The 24,847-nt window shown below is 45.4% G+C and overlaps 1 protein-coding gene across 1 annotated transcript in view; it reads right to left on the bottom strand.

The window, feature by feature from the left end:
• Positions 1-24,847, bottom strand: part of LOC135908708 (uncharacterized) — an 834,911-nt gene that overhangs the window by 338,932 nt on the left and 471,132 nt on the right. The gene's annotated exons all lie outside the window — the stretch shown is intronic.

Below are 24,847 nucleotides of genomic sequence, written 5' to 3'. Positions count from 1 at the left end.
ATGGTGATGAAGGACCTTTGAGATATACAGGTACAAAATCATTAATTGTCACTTCAACACTGTGTTGTGAATACGTTCGTTATTACAGAAAATACCGTCTCAGACACAGGCCTAAATGTGGTTTTTCTGCACGGTTTTGAAGGGCACTTTGTGACACCATTAAATCGACGAATAGAACGGATTGCTGTTTTCAATCACAACGCGTATGACGTGACACACATTGATGTATCATGCACTGTTGTGGATGTCTTGCAATCATAGTAACCCAGGGACGGTTCCTTCTGTCTGTATTTGCATTCTATCAGCTTCCGTCAAATATTATCAGTCGCTTTGTAATAGAGCTGGAAGCCCTCTTCAAATTGTTAGGCCCATTGGATGAAATATGCCTAGTTGGAGACTTTAACATGAACAATCTTTTCTCCACAAACGCCGTTGCAGCGGACGACTTATCACTTTCAGGTTCCCGCGTGATAGAAAGTGCTACAAATATTTCAACCAGATTAGAGCTGGTAAATGGACGTGAAGTTAGTTCACGCATAGATCATACTGCGGTTCGTATTTCGAATTGTATTCTAGGATTTCATGTACGGAAACGATGATTTGCTTATGAGGCACGCAGTAGTGGGGGACTCCGGATTCGTTTCGCACGTCGAATCATTCTTTAGCCTGAAGCATCATGCAACAGTTGGCAGATCATCATTTTGTGGCGTGACACATTGCGCCGTCAGTGTCACTATGAACACGGACTTAAAACGAAAATTAAATTATTGGGTTTAATGTGCCAAAAGCACTGTCTGATTATGAGGCACGCCGTAGTGGAGGACTCCGGAAATTTCGACCACCTGGGGTTCTTTAACGTGCACCTATGTCTAAGTACACGGGTGTTTTCGCCCTCATCGAAATGCGGCCGCCGGGACCCGGATTCGATACTGCCACCTCGCGCTCAGCAGCCCAACACCATAGACACTGAGCAACTACGGCGGGCGAACACGAACGTTCTCAGAGGACTTGCCTAACGACATAGTTCAGATTTGTGTAATACACCCGTGCAAGCTGTCACCTAATTCGGGTGTTTCCTTGGCCTGCGTTAACGAAGTCAAAGGCGACACACGTCGTCTACGACTGCTTTTGGCAGCCAGCAAAAGTATTTGAGGATGATATGTGGTTCTCATCTGCCCAAGGGTTGCGTTTTGGTCACAGACCACCGTGCAACTGATTAGGAATTTTCACTGGAACAATGAGGTAAGGCACAGATCGAATACGGCTGTATACTTGTGTAAAAATAGATTCGCTGGAGATTACACAAAATATATGTGTTAAATTGACGGAAAATGTTTGAAAGCATCGCAAGAACGACTCAAACAAAGAAACGCCGAAAGAATCATAAATGCATAAATGCTAACATAATTTGTCCTATGGAGAAAAGAGTTGCAATCTGGTAAGCTTCGAAACGTTCCCTCGAAAATGTAACACTACGTGCAGAGTAGTGTTACATGAAGCAGAGCAGCTGCAAACATAGTCGATCTTATTGCATCGCTAAAATGACAGTATATTAAGAAAATATGATTGGGCTGGCTTTCATGAGAATTGGTGAAACACAAATGCGAGACGTGTCTTCACAAGAGCAGCTGCATGTTTGCTTCGTGAACTCAAGGTCCGCCGCAGAGAAAGGCGCACGGTGTGCGGGCCGTGTTGCGGGTTTGCTCGGCGCGCGGCGTCCTGCTTCCGAGTCGCTTCGACGAACGAACGAGCATTGTGGCCCGGCTGCTGAGTGTCAGCCCGCTGATCTTGTAATCCGGGAGTTGCGACGCGCTCCGCTTCAGGACTGCGAGTGGCAGACTTGGCAGCGTGCGCCGCGAACGCACGAGGTCGTCCTGCGTCACGCCGGCGTGTCTGTCGCCGAGCAAAAGCGAATATGGGTCGAGTATATATATATATATCACCACTACTTTTTCATAATTTCATGAATAACCTTACGTCCACTGCTTCAATGTGCAAAATTTTCAATACGCGGATGACACAGTACTGCAGGCAAAGCGTTTACGCTATATATTTGTGATCATGCTACAAAATGATGTTGATAACGCGATTTATTGGCTTTCTAAAAAATGTTCTTTTAAGGAATAATTCAAAAATGAAGCTGGTTTGCTTTAGAAATTACTTGAAGATGCTGTCGATAGATTACATATTTATTTGCACAGTGACATTTGTTCGCCATGTATTTGTACTCCAGGGGAGAATGTGCAGTGAATAAAGAATATCTGTGCATTCTTCTACTCAAACATGTCTTGGGAGGCACATTTCACCTATATCTGTAGTAAACTCCGCAGTGCTGGCCGGTTACTTTATTACTGCAAAAGTATAGTTCCCCTCTCTACCAGAAAGAATAACAATTGCGTGCACTTTTGCGTACGAAATAAAGATATCTGGTATAAAAAAATTGACCTCTCTTGTTCTGAGCGTCGTGTGAGCCGGGTTAACGCTCTTAAAAAAAGAACAGAAAACATGCTGCAAAATGTAGCGTATAAGTTGCCTCTACGTTCATCTGTAATTATGTTTACCACCGTAAGCTTCACCCGCCGCGGCGTCTTAGCGGTTATGGTGTTGCGCTGCTAAACACCAGGTCACGGGATCAGATCCCGGCTGCGGCGGCCAGATCTTGTTGGGGGCCGAATGCTAAAACGCCTGTGTCCCGTGCACTGAGGGCAGGTTAAGCATTGCCTGGTGGCCATAATTAAACCGCAGTCCCCCACTACGATGTGTTTCATAATCAAATCATGGTTTTCGAATGTAAAACTCCAGAACTCATTAACTGGTTTGTTGAAACAGTAGTGTTGCGTTGTTTCTGGGACTCAGATTTCACATTTGAGCATAAACCTGCACGCATGCTCCGTTGGGGTTTTCATTTTACTGTGCTTCGCTCCTCGACGAGATACAGTGAAGGACGACATCGTGTGTGCGTTCCTAATCTGTTTACTATTCTAACGAGGGGCATTTTCTTAGAAAATTCGAAAATAAAATATAAAATTGTGATCCGTGCATTTTTAGTTTGAACCTATTCCATGTTCGCACTCGCTTTCACTTCTTACCTTACGTGACATTTATGCGGCAATTCTTTGAAGTATTTGAATGTTGCAGTTTTTTGTCTGTTTATTTCTTTTTAGGTTTTTGTTATGAGTACACTTGAACTCTACGTATCGTTGTATTAGATATGCGCAGGCAAATACAATGTCGCGCGGACTTTATGCAACAGAGTTATTTTCTCTTTGACATCTGAATATTTGTGTATCTTATTGTATTGCCTTGCCAAATTATTTCTACTCCCTGAAACCCTGGCTTATACAGGCATGATGATAGCTGTACAGACCCACCATGACAAAAATGATTGTTCATTTTGTTAACAACAACAGCAATAATAATAATAATAATAATAATAATAATAATAATAATAATAATAATAATAATAATAATAATAATAATAATAATAATAATAATGCTTATTGCCACCATGAAATGCAGACATCGGTGTGACATTATCATCATCTGCATAGTGAAATAGAATACACTTCGATATAATGGCGCAAATCGTTTATAAACATATTAAAAAGGAGAGACGAAATAAAGTATAAAGTAGGGTAAAAGCACTGCAGCTTTCAAAGGTAACTTGTCATTCATAAATAGCAGGTTGTTTAAAGCTCTCGCATGGGAGAAGCCGTGTAAGTACATGAATACTTTGTTTAGCGCAAAACAATAGACACAAGAAAGACGGCCAGGACAAGGAGCTACTCTCAACTGACATCATTTAATTGCGTCACTCCTTTATAGACACCTGAAACAAGAGGAACATGCGCAGTGAGCGCCATACGGTGGAGCCTTCGTAGGACCGTCACCAGGACCACGCCACCTTCGACAGTTGTAATCAAAAGGAGAGTATCTTTCTTTAGAGACAATGAACTTCGGCTGTTACTGAGTGACAAAGAGGGCGGTTTTGTGATAGATCCGTCTGTGGTCTTCAACAAAAAAAGCCATTAAGGCTGCCAACAAGCACTTCATTCTGGCAAATGAGAAAGCTCAGAATGCAAAACGCAAAGCAATTGCTTTGTTGGAACATATAGGCCTCACCAAGATTCTGAAAGATGCAAAACAATGTAAGGTACATGCTCTAGAGGTTTTTTTTTTTTTTCACTGCGAAAACGCATAAACCGGATGTGCCTTTCCGTACAATAATCAGTGAAAACAGCTGTTGGCAGGTTTTGGTTAGCCGCCTTTTGCAAAAACAGTTGAAGCATTTAACTATTGACGATCCTTATGGCATAAAAGATTCTTTCGATGTTGTTTCCTTTCTGCAAGACAACCATTCAGTAGGCGACATTTCTCTCTGTTGACGTCGAAGATCTTTACTATTCAATACCGCATGGTGAGCTATTTCGCAGTGTGATGACGTGCATCGAAAAAGCGGCGAGGTAGATTTTCGCAATGCGACCGGGTTGTCCTCAGAAAGTTTCATGTCCCTTCTTGAATTTTATTTAGGTGCAACTTTTATCCAGTTCGAAAATAAACTTTTTATCCAGAAAAATGGTGTGTGTAGTGGTTCATGTGTGGCGCCTACTCTTTGTAATATTTTTTTATCGTTTGTCGACCGCGCTCTTGAGAGTGCGGTCGACACCGCACTCTTAAGAGCGCGTCATTGAACCGAGTCATTGTTTAAACAATGACTCGGTTCAAATTTTTAGATATGTTGACGATTTTGTTGTTGTGATAAAACAGACTAAGAACTAATGCTCCGTTACGGTAGCTATTGTTTTAGCTCTGTTCAATGACAATGGCAAAGGTTTAACTTTCACAGATGAGCTATCTAGGGACGGTAAACACCAGTTTTTAGATTTGCAGCTACCCTTACAATCAGGCCACCCCAGTTGGATGTACTCGCCACGTGCATGTAGGGAACGTTTAACTTACGCGTCTGCGCATTCAAAGACTGTGAAACACGCCATTGCTTTGATGTGTCTACAATCTTCGTTAATGAAATCTTGTCATCACTCTGCGAACCTGAGTTTCATTGCACAGTTAAATAGGCTGCAGGTTGCTGGTTACCCAAGTGTGGTGATGACGCCAGTCTCGGAGGTATCGCTTCAGAAACTGAAAGGGAAAGGGCACAAAAGTAAGTGCATCACACAAAAGAAGAGGCCTGAAGTTGTGCCGTATTGCCACAGAGTGGCTCACAATCTAAAGAATTTCGCCACTAGGTACCCAATCCCAGTAGTGTTTTCCGCCCCTCAGAAACTGTCAATGTTCTGCAGCCGTATTTCTAAAACAAGTAAAAAGCCAGATTGTGAAAAGAACGACACGAAGTTTGTAGATTGCAGTGTCGGTGTGGTTTATAAGATTCCCTTGCCATGTGGCAAAGGGTATGTAGGGCAGTCAGGCTGCAGCGTTAACGAGCGCCTTAGAGAACATGAGCGATCCATACCAACAAGCACAGGTTCCCATTTGGCTCAGCATTGTTCAGATCTAGTGATCTAGTTGCAGATCTAGTGATGACTGCGTTAGTATACAACCTCGGTGCGCTTACAAGAAAAAGAATTTGAATTTCTAAGTCGGTCCCGATAGAAACAGTGCTGTCTTTTCATGCTATGTGATAAGTGATGATGCGGTTGCGCATGCTCTGCTGCCCTTGCTGGGACTACACCGATTCTAATAAACCACAGTTGATAGTCCAGTAGTTGTGTCGTGAACTTCTTCTCTTGTCCTTTGTGTTTTTGACTGGTTTTTTCGTTCAACCCTCAGAGGACCGGCAACGGGCATTACCATGTTAGACGACGCTGTGTGGAATGCCAGCCCGGCAACCATGTTTGGGTCTGGAATCCAATACGCCGACGAGGGCTTGGCGAGAAACTGTGTGGAGATATGGCCATTCGTCGCGACATGCTTCCCTCGCCCTCTTTATCCTCGGCGCAAGCGAGCGGCGGCCCGCGCCGACGGTAGCAGCGCCGTGATAGCGCAGCGCAGCCACTCCCCGGCTGTTCACAGCGGCCTTTTCTGACCAAGACTGTACATGGCTATTTTACCCATGTTTAAAATGTTATATCAGCGCATGCTAACTATAAATATTGATAATTAGTCATTTTATTACACCGGCATTTCCTGGCAAACTGGTGGAAATTCCACCCATTCTTCTTATTTAACTGCCATGTGGAACTCGTTAAATGATTCTTTACCTTATATACCATGTGCCTCTCGATGCATGATTTAATACCTTAGACATCTCTGGAAAATTCAATATAAAGTGCACTCTTGTGGTAACGTACTAGACCGAAGTCTTAGCAACGTACATGTTGCGAATGTGCCCTGTGGCGATTTCATCTTGTCAAGCCAAATAAATATGATTCTTCGCCTCATATTTCCTTGCAATTCACGATACCAAGTAGCAGGAGAATAAAGGGTACAGCAACACCTCGGTCCTTTCCTTTCTCAGGCGGAGATTATGTAGGTCTTTGACACTACCTCAATAATACGGGTTAATGAGGTGCATTAGCGCAAGCTCTTGGGCCAGTTCGTGCATGATGAACTCGAAAAAGGGGGTACCACTGAAACAGAAAGGACGCGCACACGGGGAAATGGTGTTAGACACGGACGGATGCTGGACTTTCAACTGTACTTTTACAACTAGAACATGTCAAAAATGCGCAGCAAACGTTCACAGTACAATTGAAAGTCCAGCGTCCGTCCATGTCTAACGCCTTTTCTTCGCGTGCGCGTCCTTTCTCTCTCGCTGGTGCCCCCTTTTCCAAGATGTTAATGACGGAGTCACAGCATTCACGCATTTTCTTCACGATGACATGCAAAATTTTATGCGTATAAAAGCTACGAAACGTTCGAAATTTCCCTACTTGTTGTTTTAATTACAAACAGCTTTAAAGTGCCTCTCACCAGGCCCCATAGCAAATTTGGGTTATATACTGGAGGCTTTTACGTGTCCTCTAGAAAGAGTTCAGCCTCAAAAGTTTTTCAAGTCGGCTCATTATTAGCCTAGATAGAAATATTTCAGTGCCGCCAACCCATGATTTCACCAGGCGGGCTCCGCTGCCGAGCAAGGCGCCCTCTCCACTCGTCCCTGCTGGCCTCCGCAAGCGAAATTTCTTTCCTGCGTTCGCCCATACCGCACCTCGAGGATCGCGTGACGCATACGTCACAGACCTCTCCTTCATATTTTCTTCGCCTCACTTTTTTTTTCGGTGCTACGCACTTCCGCTGACGGCGTCGCGCACGAACTGTTGTCTTGTTCGCGTAATGCACGATTTTGCACGCTGGGCTCAAGCAAACATGACTAGTGGTATAATATAGGGCTACACGAATACTGAGACAGAACAAGCGGATCGCAGAGCATGATCACGGGCTTCAACAATGCAGAAAATGACATAGTTTCAGTACGTGCGCACGTGACCGCCCGACCGTGGCAACACGCAGACGAAGCGAATGTACATGCCTCTTCCTTCGGTTCGAAGTAAAGCGAAAAACACGCAGACATTCCGTTTGTGCGTTTTATTATTTCTCTACACTTCAATTCATCAATTCAGGCAAAATATTGCTCAGATAACAGATATGGTCTTGAATAATTCTTGAAGTCACGTGTCCCCACGAGTGACGTCACACTGCGCACACCAGTACGTAGGCGCAGGCACACGAGTACGTCATCCTCCAGCTTTGAGCGCGGCGGCCGTTAGGAGAAGGAAAAACGGCGTTCTGTTTGAAATTTCAAATCTTTCCGCGGCGCGTAGCGATGTAATCCTTTGCAGACACGATCGTTATCGAACCATCCGTGCTCTGCTCTTGTCAGCTCAAGCGGACCAGACCTCACAGGAATGCACACCGTAAAAAATCAGCAACGCTGGCAGATATATTTCAGAAAGCGCTGGGCGCTCTCCGAACTCCTTTACAAGCGTGATCTTTCCACCTACGCAGCACATATGGAAGCTAGTACTTGTAAAATTTCACAATCTTTTTGAAGACAAGTCCTTGAACAGCGGTGATGGCCTACCTGTTTCAGATGTCACGGGCGTTTTCATTGCATACACTTCGAGTCTGCGTACGTTGAAAGGTGCTGTGACGGAGTTGGGGAGCTTTCCAATCACCCTTCCCTGGACTCAAGTTCGCGAGCGCCAGAGGAAGTTGTTTATAAGACCATCAAACGCTTAAAAGCTTGTTTTCCTGTGGTCCTGATGGCATTCCACCTGCTTTGATTAAGACGTACGGGGCCTTGCTTGTTCTAGTGCTAACGGGTATTTTTATGCTGCTTTAAACTAGAACACATTCCCAAAGGGTAGGAAAAACAGCGCGGGTCGTTCCCCTCTTTAAGTTAGGGGTAAAAACTGCTGCGAGTAACTACAGGCCTATTTTCACGTATACGCAGGATCTAAACTACTTGAGTACCTCTGCACTCAATTATTCTGTATTAACGATGCTATCATTCCTCAGCAGCATCGTTTAATATCTAAACGCTCCACAACCACTAACCTCGTTAGTTTTATGACGCATGCCTCTCAGGCAGTGTATAGGACAGGACAGCTGGATGTCATTTATGTTGATCTTAGTAAGGTGTTTGATCTTGTATGCCACAATATACTCCTTCAAAATCTGACACAACTTGATTTGCACGATACTGTCACAGTGCTAAGAAGCTACCTACGCGAACAGTATGGCTACGCAACGAAAATGGTATGTCGCCAGAATTTTATGCGGCTACAAGTGGAGTTGCGCAAGAGTCTGTCCGAGGCGCTCTTCTTTTCTCGGTGTTTATTAACGATGTTTCGGCAGTCATTAAAAATTCTTCAGTTTTGTTTCATGCTCATGATGTGAAACTTTTCAACACGGTAAGAAAGTTTAATGATTACGCCGTTCTTGATAAGCATATCACGAATTTTGCGTCATGGTGCTGTGGAATTTAGCTACATCATAAATGCATCAAAACAGAAAAATTGTAAGTTTCTAGCTGAAAATTGACAGGATCGTATTTACTTATTGCGTTAAAGACGTTCTCCTGCGAAGAACTCAGGGTACAATAAAGGACCTTGGAGTGTACTTCGATAGGTCTCCGAGTTTCTCTCCCCACAAGCAGCAGACAAGGCAACGCGCACTTCGAACACATGGGACAGTAGGTCGTCTGACAAGAGATTTCGAACAGCCCGGGCCAATTGTATCTGTATAAAAAAGCGTATGCCTTCCAGTTCATGCGTACGTCTCCGTCATTTCGGGCGCCACTTATTGTTGGCGAAATTGGGAACATCTCATAAATGTGCAGAAAGTCTTGGCAAGGGAGAGAGAGTTCTTTATTTGCATAATAATAGGGTTACAAACGGGGATTATACATACATACAGAAGGAGGTCTCGTGGTCAACAGACTGTACAGGGGACCTCCCATTTCAAATGAGTAGAATATATAAATGCATAGCAGCTATATGCAAACATAAAAGGCAGCATAATAAGTTAATGACTAGTTCACGCTGTAAAATATTTAAGGACACAAAGCACTTATTAATATAATGATAACGATCAAATTTTTATATTCAGTGCAAAAATTTACGAAGGTTTGACTTGAATGTGTAAAAATGAAAGAATATCTGAATATGACACGGTAATGAGTTCCAAAGTAGTGTGGCTGAAAAATTAGTAGTAAATTTACCATAATTAGTTCTAGCTTTTGGTAGTAAATAGCTGTTGGTAGAAGCGAAACGAGTAGTCATGGAATATCGATACTGGCTGGTAGTAATTATAGGGAATGGGAGCTTTCCGTTAACAGATTTATAAACAAGTATTCCAAGTGAGTATTTATTTAGCTTCTGTAACGATAAAATGCCGTTAGATCTGAGCAATGGAGATGCTCCTGATGTGTAGCTGCTACGTGTATTGATGCGAATTGCTTGATTTTGGGTATGCTGTAGTGGAGATAAATGCCTGGGATACGTGTTTCTCCATGATGATATGCAATAATTAATATGCGCGTGAATAAAAGCGTAGTAGAGGGAGATGAATGTCTTCATATTAAAGAAATTGCGAACCTTAATTAATATTCTAAATCCATATTCTGCCTTCTTCGTTAAGGATAAAACATGCTCGTCAAATTTTAGGTGTGTCTCTAATATGACGCCAAGAAACAGTGCACTATCAGTAGGATAAAGTGCACTGGAAGCAAACGTTACCGACGGATACACTGAGATATGTTTTTGTTTAGCTGAGAAGATGACGAAGTTATATTTGGCAGTAATTATGTGTAGTCTGCTTAGTTGGCACCAGGTTACAATACTTGCCGCGTTGTGATTAAGCTTACACATCAATGAATCAAGAGTTTTGTCTGAGGAGAAGATGGTAGTGCCGTCAGCGTAAAGGATACAGTCAGAGGACTTTAGGCACTTCGGGAGGTCATTAATGTATATTGAAAACAAGAGAGGTCCTAATATAGATCTTTGTGGTACACCAACGTTAGTTTTAGGCTGCGAGTAAGCGCTGGAGATTGATACAGTGTATTCTCTATCTTTCAAATAGCTACGTAGTAATTGCAGTGCCGGGCCTGTTATACCAATAGTCTAATTTAGCAAAAATGATGTTATGAACAAGTGAATCGAATGCTTTAGAAAGGCCAGTAAATAATGCGCCAGCGAAATTTCCAGTGTCAATTGCCTACCGAATCTTGTCTGTTAGAAATAATAATGCCTAATCAGTTGAGTAACCTTCCCGAAACCCAAATTGTTTTGGTGATGGGATGCAAAATTTTGATAAATCGCTTGATAAGCGTGTTACGATTACTTTTTCGATAATTTTACTGAAGAATGAAAGTATAGCTATAGGGCGGTAGTTAGATGTCAGACGCTTATCTCCCTTCTTGAAAACAGGGATTATTTTGGCTTTCTTCAAAGAACTTGGATAGATTCCTGTTTTAAAGATAAGTTTCACTACGTCACATAATATTGCAGATATTAGATACGCTATCGTTTTTATGAGAGAGGGGCTGAAGTTATCCAGACCAGGTCCTGTATGTTTTAGACTGGAAATGACTGTGACTATGTCTTCAGGTGTTGCGGGATGAAGGAAAAGGCTATGGGGCACACGGGGGTAAGTCTCGGTCAATGAATCTTCGCACTCTTCATTATCCGCAAAGAAGGAATTAATGAAGGAGTTTGCAATGTGCAAGGGATTATCAAGGAGAAGATCCCCCTATTGTATCATAGTTATTTTGGAATTGTGATTCGACAGACTTAAAAAGAGTTTAATACTTTCCATCACTTTCTGACATCATTACCTGCAGACTTCATTTCATTTTCATAATACGTTGTTTTACCCTCTTTGAGTAGTTTTCCCAGTACGTTAGCGTATTTATTATGCCCTTCGTGAAGTGCTGTGTTATATGACATTTTTCTTTGTAAAGGTTATCTTTCTTCCTTAAGCAATTTAGCGAACTAGTGGATAACCATGGGTTACAAGGAGCTGAAAACGTTTTTTTACAATTCATTAGTACCTTGGAATCTGAAATAGCATTAGAAATTATTTGTGAGAATGTATTGTAGGCAGTTTCAGGATTATCGCATACCATTACTGGGGACCAGTCTGAAACGGCAATTAATTCAATAAAAAATGACGAATTAAACTTCTTTCTGGTGAAGCTTTCATTGGTCGTGCTTTCCCATCCATATTAAAACCGCGATTCCTTCATAAACCTGCCGATACCACACAACTGACACTGACACTCGCTTTAGCTACTCTCACCTGTGGAGGCAACAAATCGGATGTTCTTTAGAGATGAAATGCTTTTAGCTCCGTTGTCGGCGACCTTCAAGTGATCTTGAGCCAGAAGCCACGGCCGTTATCCGTGCGCTCAAAGGAAAACATCCCGGAAAGTTGCGAGAACAAATCGATATCACTAACGCAACTAGTCAAAACATCAGCAAATGCCTTCTATGGGCCCCAACCCTTTATACGGGGCCGCATAACATACCCTAGTTACTGCCCAAATGAGTTAGAGAAATATTGCTTCCGAGTTATTCCTAATGTTTTTCACAATATCGCTCAAGCTTTAACGTATAGTATGCTGAAGTTTAATTTGTCATTTCCAATAGCGGCTTTCAAAACCCAGATACAGGGCCCAACACGCTTCGTTGTCATATTTTGGTGCCGAGACATGGTTGCCTGTGCTTTTTTGAACGCCATTGATCCGCGAGTTCCACGGCGAGGGTTTCGCGTCCCCTGTAGAGATGGCGCCATGCTGCGTGGCACTGGGCGCTTTTCTTCTTCTAGTCGGGCAGCGCGCTCTGTCTCTCTCGTGTCGTTCGCTGCCTGTCGCGCCGTCTGGAGCCGGTCCATTTTCTCCAGCTGGACAGCGTCCCTATGGGCCAGTGCACAGTGTGGCGGGGTGCACGTGGTGTGCTGCGCTGTCGTGGAGTGTGCTGTGGTGAACATGCGCTACACCCATTTTAATATTGCGGTTAGTATCCTCTCCGACAAATAAGCTTTGCCGACTCCCATTTCACATTTCCTAGTGGGAAGGCCACCATGTTTTTCTCCAGAAATTGATACATGGAAAAATCTGCTGCTCGCACCTGCTTTCTAGTGTGCGCTTTTAGATTCCGCAAGAAAGCACAAGGAAACAGCGCGCCTTTCAGACCTCCAATCTGTTTAACCCTCTATCTCAAATGAAGGCGGCATATAATGCCCAGTCAATGTGCCTTAATAGCTTCATAGACAATTTTAATATTTTCCTGAAAGGACTTGGGGAGGAATTTCAATAATTGAAGAGAAACACTACTCTGTTGTGTGTTCCTTCATTCTGTAATCCTCCTCTGTTTCTTGACTTTGGTTTGTATTCTCATTGTGTACACGTTGTATACCCTCGTCAAACCTTTATAACGAAATTATTAATTTGTGTATTCGCATGGGCGCGCGTGTGTGCGTGTGCGTGCACCCTTTTTCTTGTACACTGTATTGCGAATCCGACAGCACCAAAACACTGGAGGCTGCTCCTGGGCACGTAATAAACACCTTTCATTCATGATTATTATCATTACAACTATCTTCATCACACATCAAGACCTTTATATAGTACTCTCGGAAAAGAGGGCCTCGGACGACCCAGCGCAAATTTGGAAGTATATCTGTAAGTGCTCTTATAAAGGTGCAGAGAGTTTTCGCCTGCTTGACTCTAGAGAAGTTAAAGCCTAAGCAGTCGCGGATTGTTTTGCTGCCGATTTCTCATCTTTATAGCTGCAATGCTGGTTTCAGTCAGCAGCACACGATGGTGCCTAATTTCAGTGCTGTGTTGCTTGATAAAAAGCTCATCCAGGAATCCCTTATATGCGCTTGAAGCGATCGCTACCCAAGTGCCACGATGGCATACCTTCCACAATTCAAAAAGTTTACGGAAGTGTATTGGCTCCAGTATTGACATCCGTATTTAACAACTATTTGACTACTTCCAATTTCTCTCAGATGTGAAAAACTGCTCGTGTTCTCCCTGTGTTTAAGTCTGGTTCTAGAACTGATGTCTCAAGTTATCGCCCGATTTTTCTTCTCTGTGCGTCGTCGAAGATTTATCAGCTTGCTCATCATAACATATGGTTTTACACTGTGAAGAACCCAGTACTTCCAAATCAGGATAGATTTCTCATCCCCGGCTCTTTTATAACAAATCTCGCAAGATTCATGACACAGATATCCACGCCGGTACTTCAAGGGGTGCAAGCGGACAGCGTTTAGTGTGACCTGAGCAAAGCCTTCGGTGCAGTCTGGTACTCGCTGCTTCTGATCAAGCTTACGAACTGTGATGTTGACACATAAGTTGTCTATGATTGCGCAGTTATCTTCTTGATAGATCATGTTACGTTAAAGTCAATGGCCAAACGTCTTGTTTTAACACGGCAATTAATGGCTTCTTCAAGGAGTAGTATTAGGATCACTCCTTTTTTGAAAATTTTAATATTGACGTTCGTTCCGTTATTCGGAACTCTTATTGCCTTCTATCTGCAGATGACAAAAAAACTGAAAGATAGTTCACACTGTTGATGACTGTGACATCCTTCAGTCGGACCTGCTTCCCTTTTCTAAATGGTGCAAATGGTGCAAGATTTTCTAAATGGTGCAAACCTCTCCTTGTATGCAGCTAAGGATAAAGTAATGACTTTCATACGCTAACTAGCAAGCATTTCTTTTTCCTTATTCTGGAGATTTCGCAGCGTTGTGTAAGGTCTGTGAAATGAATGATCTCGGTGTATTTTGTGATGCAACTTTACACTTTTATACTCACACTAAACGCGCTGCTACGCGTGGTATGCACACTCTTGGTTTTGTTTGCGAAGTGAGACGCTGTGCATAGAAAGCACTAAAATAGGCCTAAATAAGCCGAAATTGGAATTTAGGCACTGTCGTTGTCATCACAAATTTTACTTTCAGAATTATCGCTGCAATCACGTTGAGCCAAGAAGACATTTACTCAAAATATTTCGGGAGCTGCGTGAGCTATCGCACTTCTAGAAAAAGTGGTGAAGATGTATGTCTCGTTGATCAAAATGGCAATGTTGTCTTCATTGATGTCGATGCATTTAGCAAAATATTTCCGTTCTGTATATCATGTAAAATATCATCATCAGCAGTAGTCGTGTTAAGCCCACTGGAGGGCAAAGGCCTCTCCCGTACTTCTCCAACTACTATGGGCGTGTACTAACTCTGGCCATGTTGTCCTTGCAAACATCTTAATCTCATCCACCCACCTAACTTTTTGCCGCCCCCTTCTCTTGGAATCCAGTTCCTTGCCATTATTTGCCATCGGTTATCTTCCCTACTCATTACATGTCCTGCCCATGTTCATTTCGTTTCTTCATTTCAGCTAAGATGTCACTAACTCGTCACTAACTCGCGTTGGTTCCCTCACCCAACCTGCTCTTTTCATATCCCTTAACGTTACGACCATTATTCTTTATTCCATAGCTCGTTGTGTCGTCCTCAATTTAAGTAGAGCCCTTCCCTTAAGCCTCCAGGTTTCTGCCCCGTACGTGAGTATTGGTAAGACACAGCTGTTTTTCTCGAGGGCTAATGACAACCTGCTGTTGATGATCTGAGAACGCCTGCGAAACGCACCCCAGCCCATTTTTATTCTTCCGATTATTTCAGTCTCACGATCCGTATCCATGGTCACTAACTGCCCTAAGTAGATGTATTCCCTTACAACTTCCAGTGCCTCGATACCTATGGTAAACTGCTGTTCTCTTCCGAGACTGTTAAACATTACTTTAGATTTATGCAGATTAATATTTAGACCCTCCCTTCAGCTTTTCCTGTCGAGCTCAGTGAGCATGCATTGCAATTGGTCCCCTGAGTTACTAAGCAAGGCAATATCATCAGCGAATCGCAAGTTTCTAAGGTATTCTCCATTAACTGTTATACCCAATTCTTCCCAATCCAGGTATCTGAATACCTCCTATAAACACGCTGTGACTAGCATTGGAGAGATCGTATCTCCCTGCCTGACGCCTTTCTTTATTGGTATTTTGTTGCTTTCTTTATGGAGGACTGCGGTGGCTGTGGAGCCACTATAGATATCTTTCAGTATTTTTACATACGGCTCGTCTACACCCTGATTCCGTAATGTCTGCATGACTGTTGACGTGTCGACTGAATCAAACGCTTTCTCGTAATCAATGAAAGCTATAAATTAGAGTTGGTCTTATTACTTACTTGTAGGTTACTTTGTAGGTAACGGACAGTAAGCTGACCGGTGTATAGTTTTCCAAGTCTTTGGCGACCCCTTTCTTATGGATTAGCGTTCTTCCATGATACCGGTGCGCTCGAGGTCATGAGGCATTGCGTATACAGGGTGGCCAGTTTTTCTAGGACAATCTGCCCACCGTCTTCCAAGAAATCTGCTATTACCCGATCCTCCCCAGCTGCCTTCCCCCTTTGCATAGCTCCCAAGGCTTTCCTTACTTCTTCCGGTGTTACTTGTGGGATTTATAATTCCTCTAGACTATTCTCTCTTTCATTATCGTCGTGGGTGCCACTTGTACTGTGTAAATCTGCATAGAACTCCTCAGCCACTTGAACTATCTCATCCATATTAGTCATGACATTGCCGACTTTGTCTCTTAACACATACATGTGATGCTTGCCTATTCCTAGTTTCTTATTCACTGCTTTCAGGCTTCCTCCGTTTCTGAGAGCATGTTCAGTTCTATTCATATTATACTTCCTTATGTGAGCTGTATTACGCTTGTTGATTACCTTGTAAAGTTCTGCCAGTTCAATTCTAGCTGTACGGTTAGAAGCTTTCATATATTGGCGTTTCTTTATCAGATCTTTCGTCTCCTGCGATAGCTTACTGGTATCCTGTCTAACGGAGTTGCCACCGACTTCTATTGCACACCCCTAAATGATGCCCATAATATTGTCGTACATTGCTTCAACACTAAGGCCCTCTTCCTGAGTAAAGCCGAATACCAGGTCTGTAGTTTGATCCGAAATTCCTCTATTTTCGCTCTTACCGCTAACGCATTGATGGGCTTCTTATGTACCTGTTTCTTGCGTTCTCATCTCAAATCTAGGCTAGTTCGAGTTCTTACCATCCTATCGTCGCTGCAGCGCACCTTGCCGAGCACTTCCACACCTTGTATGACACCAGGGTTAGCGCAGAGTATAAGGTCTATTTCATTACTAGTCTCGCCATTCGGCCTCCTCCACGTCCAGTTTCGGCTATCCCGCTTGCGGAAGAAGGTATTCATTAACGAAATATTATTCTGTTCTGCGAACTCTGCTAATAACTCTCCCCTGCTAATGCTAAAGCCTATGCCATATTCCCCCACTGACTTCTCTCCAGCCTGCTTCTTGCCTACCTTGGCATTGAAGTCGTATGGTGTATTCGGTTTTCACTCTACCCATCGCCGATTCCATGTCTTCATAGAAGCTTTCGACTTCCTCGTCACCATGACTCCATGTAGGGGCGCAGACCTGTACGACCTTCAATTTGTACCTCTTATTAAGTTTCGCAGCAAGACCTGCAACCCTCTCGTTAATGCTATAGAGTTCCTGTATGTTACCAGCTATATATTTAATAACCAGGAATCCAATTCCTAGTTCTCGTCTCTCCGCTAAGCCCCGGTAGCACAGGACGTGCCCGCTTTTTAGCACTGTATATGCTTCTTTTGGCCTCCTAACTTCACTTAGCCCTATTATATCCCACTTACTGCCCTCTTATACCTCCAATAGCAGTGCTAGACTTGCCTCACCAGATGATGTTCTATCGTAAACGTTGCCAGGTTCAGATTCCAATGGTGGCCTGTTCGGACCCTGATATTCTTAGCAGCCTGTGCTGCGTGACAGGTCTGACCGCCGCCGTGGTCAATTGCTTCGCAGCCACTGGGGACTAAGGGCCGGGGTTTGACTGTTGTATTCATATAAGAGGTTGTGGCCAAGTACTGCACCAAGGTGGCCAATTCTGCTCTGGTGAGGGAGTGTTTTAGCGTTTCTGGTCACCTGGATCAAGCCGCACTCCAGGCCTCTTTATGCAATTTTAACAACACGCGGTTATTTTTTTTAATCCTGTGGAAAATTGCCCGGCCCCGGGATTTGAACTACGGTCCGTTTGTACGCGAGGTGGATGGTCTACCTCAACGCCACCGCGGGCTGCACGTACGCAAAATACGTTTTAGCGAAAGTAACCTTCCTTCTCAGCGTGGTGCGCTGTCAACCAGTAACAACCTTCCTTGGAACTGTATCACTGGCCTCAAGTATTCCCTTTCTTGTCGTCCTGGTGGTATCCCCCCCCCCCCCCCCATATTGCTAAGACGTTCTGAATAATACTTAACCCTGACTTCGCATGCATCTTCAACAGGTCACTAAAGCTTTGTACGTCGCCAAGCCCTTGGAAGGCAGCCTATACACAAACCGTGGGCTGGAAGTGCAGTTACCAATTACCCACCTATATCTATCCTCTGCGCTGATAGCGGGTATATGTTGACAATTTAAAGCTACTTAAGACTAGCTAATGCTCACTGCTGCATTTACCATTGACGACGATGAATTGCATGAAATATCTTGGTTTGTACTTCGAGAAACGCTAATGGAATGGAATGGAAAACTTTATTGACTCTTTAAAGGTTTTAGCGGGTCGAGGCCGAAGTCTTCATTCTTGAAGCTTGAGTCCTCCTCAGCCATGGATGGGCCCCTAGTCCAGGGCTCCACTGAGCCGGGCCGCCTCGCACGCGTGCGCTATTAGAGCTCTTTGTGTCTCTAGCTCGCGGCTGGTGAGCCAGCTCTCCCATTGCTCCGCACTTGGTGTTTTGTGTTTGTGGAATGCCTGCTTTCTTGTACACTCCCATGTAATGTGGTATAATGTTGGATTAGCTCCACACAACGGACAGGTTGCGCTGTACTGCGTGGGGAACATCCTACTTAGTATGTGTAAGTTTGGAAAGGTGCCCGTTTGCAGTCTCCGCCATCCTGCGGCCTCCTCCTTTGTTAATGCTTTATGTGGTGGCGGATATTGATATCTTAGACCCTTATAGAGGTTTAATAGCTCTGAATAGCTGTTCCTGCAGTTGATCTGTGGCCCCTCTGGGGCGGTTGACGTTCCTGCTCGGCTGGTCATCCCTCGAGCTAGGCAGTCCGCCCCTTCGTTGCCCCTGATCCCTGCGTGGCTTGGTATCCAGATAATGTTATGTGTGGGTTGTCCCTCAGCGATTGGAGCTCTGCTGAGGATCTTGAGCGCCGTGTTACTTATTCTGCCTCTTACATAGCTCCGGCACGCCTCTTGTGAATCTGTTAGAATATTGAGGGATATTCCTGTTGTATAACCTTCTTCCGCTGCCAGTGCGACAGCAATTTCCTCTGCCTCGGTTATGTTAGCCACCTCGGCCGTGAGTCCTGTGTATAATCCTCCTTGATTATTTACTACTACCGCTGCCGCGTTGTTTTTGTGTGCGTGTGAGTATAGGGACGCATCGGTACAGACTGTATTGTCCCCATGTCCCATCGTCTTTTCGTAAAACTCTGCCCTAGCCTGTCTCCTACTCGCATGGAGGTTTGGGTCCATGTTGCGAGGGATAGGTTGTATGCGTAGTTTCTTTCTTAGTGGGTCTGGTATTGTGGCCCTGATACTTTGTGGTTTTTCTACTTCCCGACCTAGCTTTGTCAGGAGCACCCTTCCCGTCGTTGTATTGCTGAGTCTTCGTACTTGTGCGTTGAGCTGGCATTCCCTTAGTTCTTCAAAAGTGTTGCTGATTCCAAGTTGCGTGAGTTTGTCGTTGGATGTGTTCCTTGGGAGGTGGAGAGCTGTTTTATACGCTTTCCGGAGGATGGTCTCCACTTGCTCTTTTTCGGTTTTGGTGATTGCATGGTACGGCAGTGAGTATGTGACCCGGCTGACTATCAGGCTGTTGACCAACCTTAGTGTGTCCTCCTCTTTCATGCCATATCGCTTGTGTGCCACTCTGCTAATCATTCGGCCCACCTGTCCTGCTGCTTTGTTTAGCAGGCAGATTGTGTGGTTGCATTTCCGGCTTCCTTGCAACCACATGCCGAGGATTCTAATCATCTTTTGTTCCGGGATGTTCTGTCCTTCTAGCCTTACTTCGAGCGGGGCATCAGTGGGGTGTCTGCCCACCCTGAGCAGTTCAGATTTCTCCGTGGAGCATCTGAGGCCTCTTTGCTTTGTGTATTCTTCGATGCAGGTGGCAGCTTCTTGTAGTGCCTCTTGTTTATCCCCTAGTGAGCCTTGAGTAGTCCAGATCGTTATGTCGTCCGCGTACATTGCGTGACTGATTCCTTGGATCTTGCTAAGGTTCTTGGTAAGGTTGACCATCGCTATGTTGAAGAGTACCGGCGAGATTACTGAGCCCTGCGGAGTGCCCTTGCATGGCGTTTGAAAGGCGTCACTCCGTAGGTCTCCTAGGCCTACTGTCGCTGTTCTGTCGGTTAGGAAGCTTCTGATATAGTCATGGACTTTCTTCCCGCAATTAGTGGTGTTAATCCCCTCCATAATGGCGGAGTGGGAGACGTTGTCAAAGGCTCCCTTGATGTCGATGGCTATGACCACGTTTTCCCCGTGTTTCGACATTGTCTCGAGTACCTCTTCCTTTAGCTGTAGCAAGATATCTTGGGTAGACAAGTTTGCCCTGAAGCCGAACATGGTGTTGAGGTACCATCCTCCGTCTTCAAGATGCGTTTGGATTCTTCGGGTCACTATTCTTTCGTACAGCTTGCCTAGGCATGCTGTAAGCGAAATTGGTCTGAGATTTTCAATTTGGAGTTTTTTGCCAGGTTTGGGAATCATCACCACTACGGCGTGTTTCCACTCCGCTGGTACTTTGCCATCCTCCCATAGCTTGTTGAGGTAGAGGGTGAGCTGATCAATTGCTTCGTCGCTGAGGTTTCGAATTAGCGAGTTTCGGATTTTGTCCGCCCCTGCTGCTGCGTTCTTTGTTGTAGCCCTTACAGCCTCGACGACCTCTTCTCTTGTGATGGGTCGGTCCGTAGTTGAGTTTTCGTCACCCTGGTAGTCGCCTCGGTAGCCTTCTACCGAGATCTTTCCGTAGCATTTTTCCCGTACTGCTTGGAGCAGTTGTTCTTCTGTTCCTTCATACTGGTGGGTTAACCTCTGAATGGATTTGCTGCTTTCCGCCTTGCTCTTGCTCGGATCCATGAGTGTTCTGAGGATATGCCATGTTCTGGCTGTGCTTAGGGTGCCATTCAGTGAGGTACTAAACTGCTGCCACCCCTGCCTTGCCAGCTGCGTTGCATACTCCTCTGCTTGCTGAGTTATTTCGGCAATTTTCATTTTAAGCTTTCTATTTAGCTTCTGACGCTTCCACCACTTGGGTAGGCCTCGTCGTGCCTCCCATAACCTGAGGAGTCGTTTGCCCACTTCTGGTGCTTGTTCTGTTCGTTCCACTTCTTTTGTGTAGAGATCTCTTATTTGTCTGAGTTGATGGCTCCAATCCTCTGCCGAGGTTATGTCCCCTTTTAGCTGTTTACAGTGCACTCGAAAGGTATCCCAGTCTGTTAGACTTTCCTTGCCAATCTTCCTACTGATGATTTCTGCCTCTGTGCTGACCCTGATGATGTAGTGGTCGCTGCCGAGGTTTTCTTGCAAGTTCTCCCATTCGACTTGCTTAGCGCCCCTGACAAAGGTTAGGTCGGGACACGTGTCCACGCTTACGCTATTGCCCTGTCTGGTGGGTTGGCTTTCATCTGTGAGTAGCTCGCAGCCTATGTTTTCTGCAGCTGTGCAGATACTGCGCCCTTTCTTGTCTTCGATTCTACTGCCCCACTGCGGACTCTTCGCATTGAAGTCTCCTGCTATTATTAGGGTGTTTTGCCCTGCAAGCTTCTTCGCTTCCCCAAAAAGCTTAATGAAGTTTCCTCTGTTTTTAGGTCGGCTATATAGATTGATTACGAAAGTGCTCTTCGCTTTCTTTTTCCGTTTTGGAATCACTTCGGTCACTATATGTTCTAGATGTGTGTGTTCTAGTTCCTTATGTGTTATGGTTGTTATTTTGTTGCTTATTAAAGACGCTGTTCGTCCATTTTCCTGACACGTATATCCTTTTAGGGTTGGGATGCTATTTGTTTCCTGTAGTAGTATTAAATCTGGTGGATTTCCTCTAGTGTTAATGAACTGTTGCAGGAGCCCTTGCTTGCGCTTGTAGCTCCTGCAGTTCCACTGCCAAATCTCTAGTTGGTTTGGTCCTGCCATGTTGATATATTGGTGTTATTTGTTCCCTGGGATTCTGCGCTCGTTGTAGAGGCGGTCTCTGGCGTCGTTTACTGTTCTCTGTGTAGTTTGATTCTTTACGTAGTTGCGGAAGCTCTGGTCTTGCAGGGCTATCTTTTGATTTAGCTGCAGCATTTGCTGCTGCATTTGCTGCATGAAAGCTTTGAGGTCTTCAATTGAGGTGTTCCCCTCGCTAGCTTGCGTGCTCTATATATGTTGCTGCGGCGGTGGTGGCGCCCTAACTGGTGAGAAACCTGCCTTTCTCATCTCTTGCATTTCCTGAATTAGGTCGTCTATTCTTTTCCTGAGCTGCCGGGTTTCTTCGCGGCAGAGCTCAAGTTCCTTTTTAAGATTACTGTTTTCGGCACAAAGCCTCTTCTCGTTTTCTGTCTGCATGCTTGTGTTATTGGTTATGTTGTTGTGCGGAGCAAAAAGCATTTTGGGAGGGCCGGCTCCCCAGCTCACCTTAACTCCGCCGCTTTTCTTCTGCAGATTTGGCTTCGTCGTGGTCTGCTTGCCCGCGCCGCCCAGAGGTGGGTAGGACTCGTCCCTCTCCCGGCTTCGGCCCTGGCCTTGACTGTGGCTGCGCCCTCGGCTGCGGCTCCTGGATTCACTCCGGTAGTCGGTCCGTCGCTCTTGACCTTCATTCCGGAACCAGCGCGGTCGCCTTGCTCCGCTTCTGCTCCTGCTGCGTCCCCGCCGCTGCTGGCCCTGGGGTCCCCATCGTAGTTCGTTTGTCGACTTTAGGCGTTGTTTGCAGTCCTTTGTGCCCGCCGCGTGGGAACCCCCACATAGCAGACACTTGGGTGTACATTGATGATGTTCCTCCGGATCTTTCTGGCCACATTGCTTGCAAGCTCTGATTCCGGGGGTCGGGCAGACGTCCGACCGGTGACCTTGCTGGCAGCAAATATAGCAAACTTGCCGCATTGGTCTGTATGGATAACACCACATCTCTCCCCCGTAGTACAAAACTTGTTTGGGGAGGATGGGGCCAACAAAGGTGATAACAGCTGTGCTAGATCGGCCTAGCATTCTCGCCGCTAAAATCTTCACCCCTTGGGTGCGTGTTCGTAAGTTTGTCGTGAGTTCTTCGGCGAGGGTCCCCGGGTCCACCCCGTGAATGACCCCGCGCAGCGTTCCCTCCGGCGCCGCCACGTGCGCGTTGACTTCGTAGCTGTGCTCACCAATCTTCAGTTGCGTGATGCGCCTGACTTGCTGAGCAGCACTTTCGTTGTCTGCACTAATTATGATGATGTTTGAGCCCGTGCGGAGCCGGATGATGAGGTCTTCAGCCCTGCATCCGTGTCCGGTGGCCGCAACCACCGCTCGCGCCACTTGGTGTGTCTGCAAGTTTTTAACTGCCAGTCCCTTCGGCCGGGGGACTATCTTTAAATCATCTCTGGGGAGCGGAGGCAGTCTCCTCCTCGGTGCTCTCTCTCCCTTTCCTTGCTTGGTCACAGCTGGTGCGCCATCTGTGCGCTTCGTCGAGTCAAGGGAATTTTCATTCCCTAGCTTCTTTCCCGCCAAAAGTTATCCTTGTCCGCTACGTTGTCGTTTTCTTTGCCGCTTGGATATGGCGATCTCCCAATCCGCGTCTGTGTTCTTGCCTTGATTTGCTTGTGACATTGGTGTCGCTGGGGTGCTGCCTTTCAGGGCTTGAGTAGTTACCGCTGCTCCGTGGGCTAGTGTCTCCCCGGCAGCGTCGCTGAAATCTTCATCCATAATTTCGTGTGTTTCCGCCATGAAACTTGTCGAAACTTGGGGTGGTAGGTGTGCTAGGTTGGGGTTGATGACTCGGGAAATCGCTCCAGGCTCCTCTGCCGCTGGTCGAGGCTGGGAGTGCCGCGGAGCCCCGCTACCGTGTTAGGCCTAATGGGCCTAGCTTCGGCCGGCCACGTAGGGAATCTTCAAGCTTGTGTAAATCCAAAAATAGTGGACCCACCGGCTCGAAAATGGTGTCCTCGTAGTCCGTTGCGCTTCCGGCGTCGGTTCCGACCAAAATTTGGGCGGTCCAATTGGGTTAGACGGGTCAAAAATCCCGAAAACTACGGAGCCCACATGAAGAAGCAGCCAGGGTCCCTCGAACTTCTTCTTTCGAGAAACGCTAAACTTCTCTTCACACGCTATATACGCGAAAAAACGTGCTCTTCATGCTCTTGGTATTGTTTGTCGTATAACCCATAACTTCCACGCGTATGTTGCCTTCTGAAATTCTATTCTATTTGATTTGGGATTTTATGTGCGAATAGTAGTGGAGAGATGAAGACATCTTTGGAACTAGGCCTAGCTGTGGGGAAGGTATGGGACTGCCATATCGGCCACTCTTCATGTTTCCGCACGCAATCCTCTTCGTCCTGCCCTGGCCACCTCACAGCACTTCTCCACGTGTCGTCGGTGCTGACTTGCACCAAAACAACTTGCCCCAGAATCAACGTTTGTGTACGTTCACTCACCCCTGTGACCAGCTCTGTATCAAGTCGAAAGTGTTCCAACAGCAGCCCCCGCACCTTCCGTCACAGCCGTTCGAAACACTGACCCAAGTTTCGCTGCTCTGTTTAAAGCCACCGTGTGCCGCATCGACATCAGCATCATGGAAGTGTTGTATCAAGCCGGGCACACCTTTGTCAACCCTTACTCGGCCTAGCGGCAAGGAAATTATGGGGCTGTCTTATCCGCAACTTTTTTTTATTTGAATATACTGCAGGCCCTTCACGGCCCGTGCAGGAGTGGTACAGAGATGCAATGAAAAAAAAATCATGATGACAAGTCAATACACTGAATGCAGTTAATAAAAAAGTCAATTTTATTGCAACACACAATATCGTTAGTTAGCTTGTTCCACTGGGAAATGGCTGACAGAAAAAGGGAATGCTTGTGAACATTCAAACGACTTGGGGGAAGATAGATTGTTCTGGAGTGATTTAGTCTGATTGAGCGTTTTGGAGGATCTTGCAGGTAATGAGAACGTGCTATTTGGAAATGACCATGCTATAATTGATAGATGAATTTTAGTCGCGAAATTGCTCTTCTCTGCGAGAGGGGTTTTAGGTTTGCCCTTGGTAGCAGACCTGAGATACTGGACTGCCTTTTCTAGTCCGAATA

This window comes from Dermacentor albipictus, chromosome 3, assembly GCF_038994185.2.
Source record: "Dermacentor albipictus isolate Rhodes 1998 colony chromosome 3, USDA_Dalb.pri_finalv2, whole genome shotgun sequence".
Taxonomy (NCBI): Eukaryota; Metazoa; Arthropoda; class Arachnida; order Ixodida; family Ixodidae; genus Dermacentor; species Dermacentor albipictus.
Note: the sequence above shows the minus strand (reverse complement) of the source record. Positions and strands in the feature narration are given on the sequence as shown.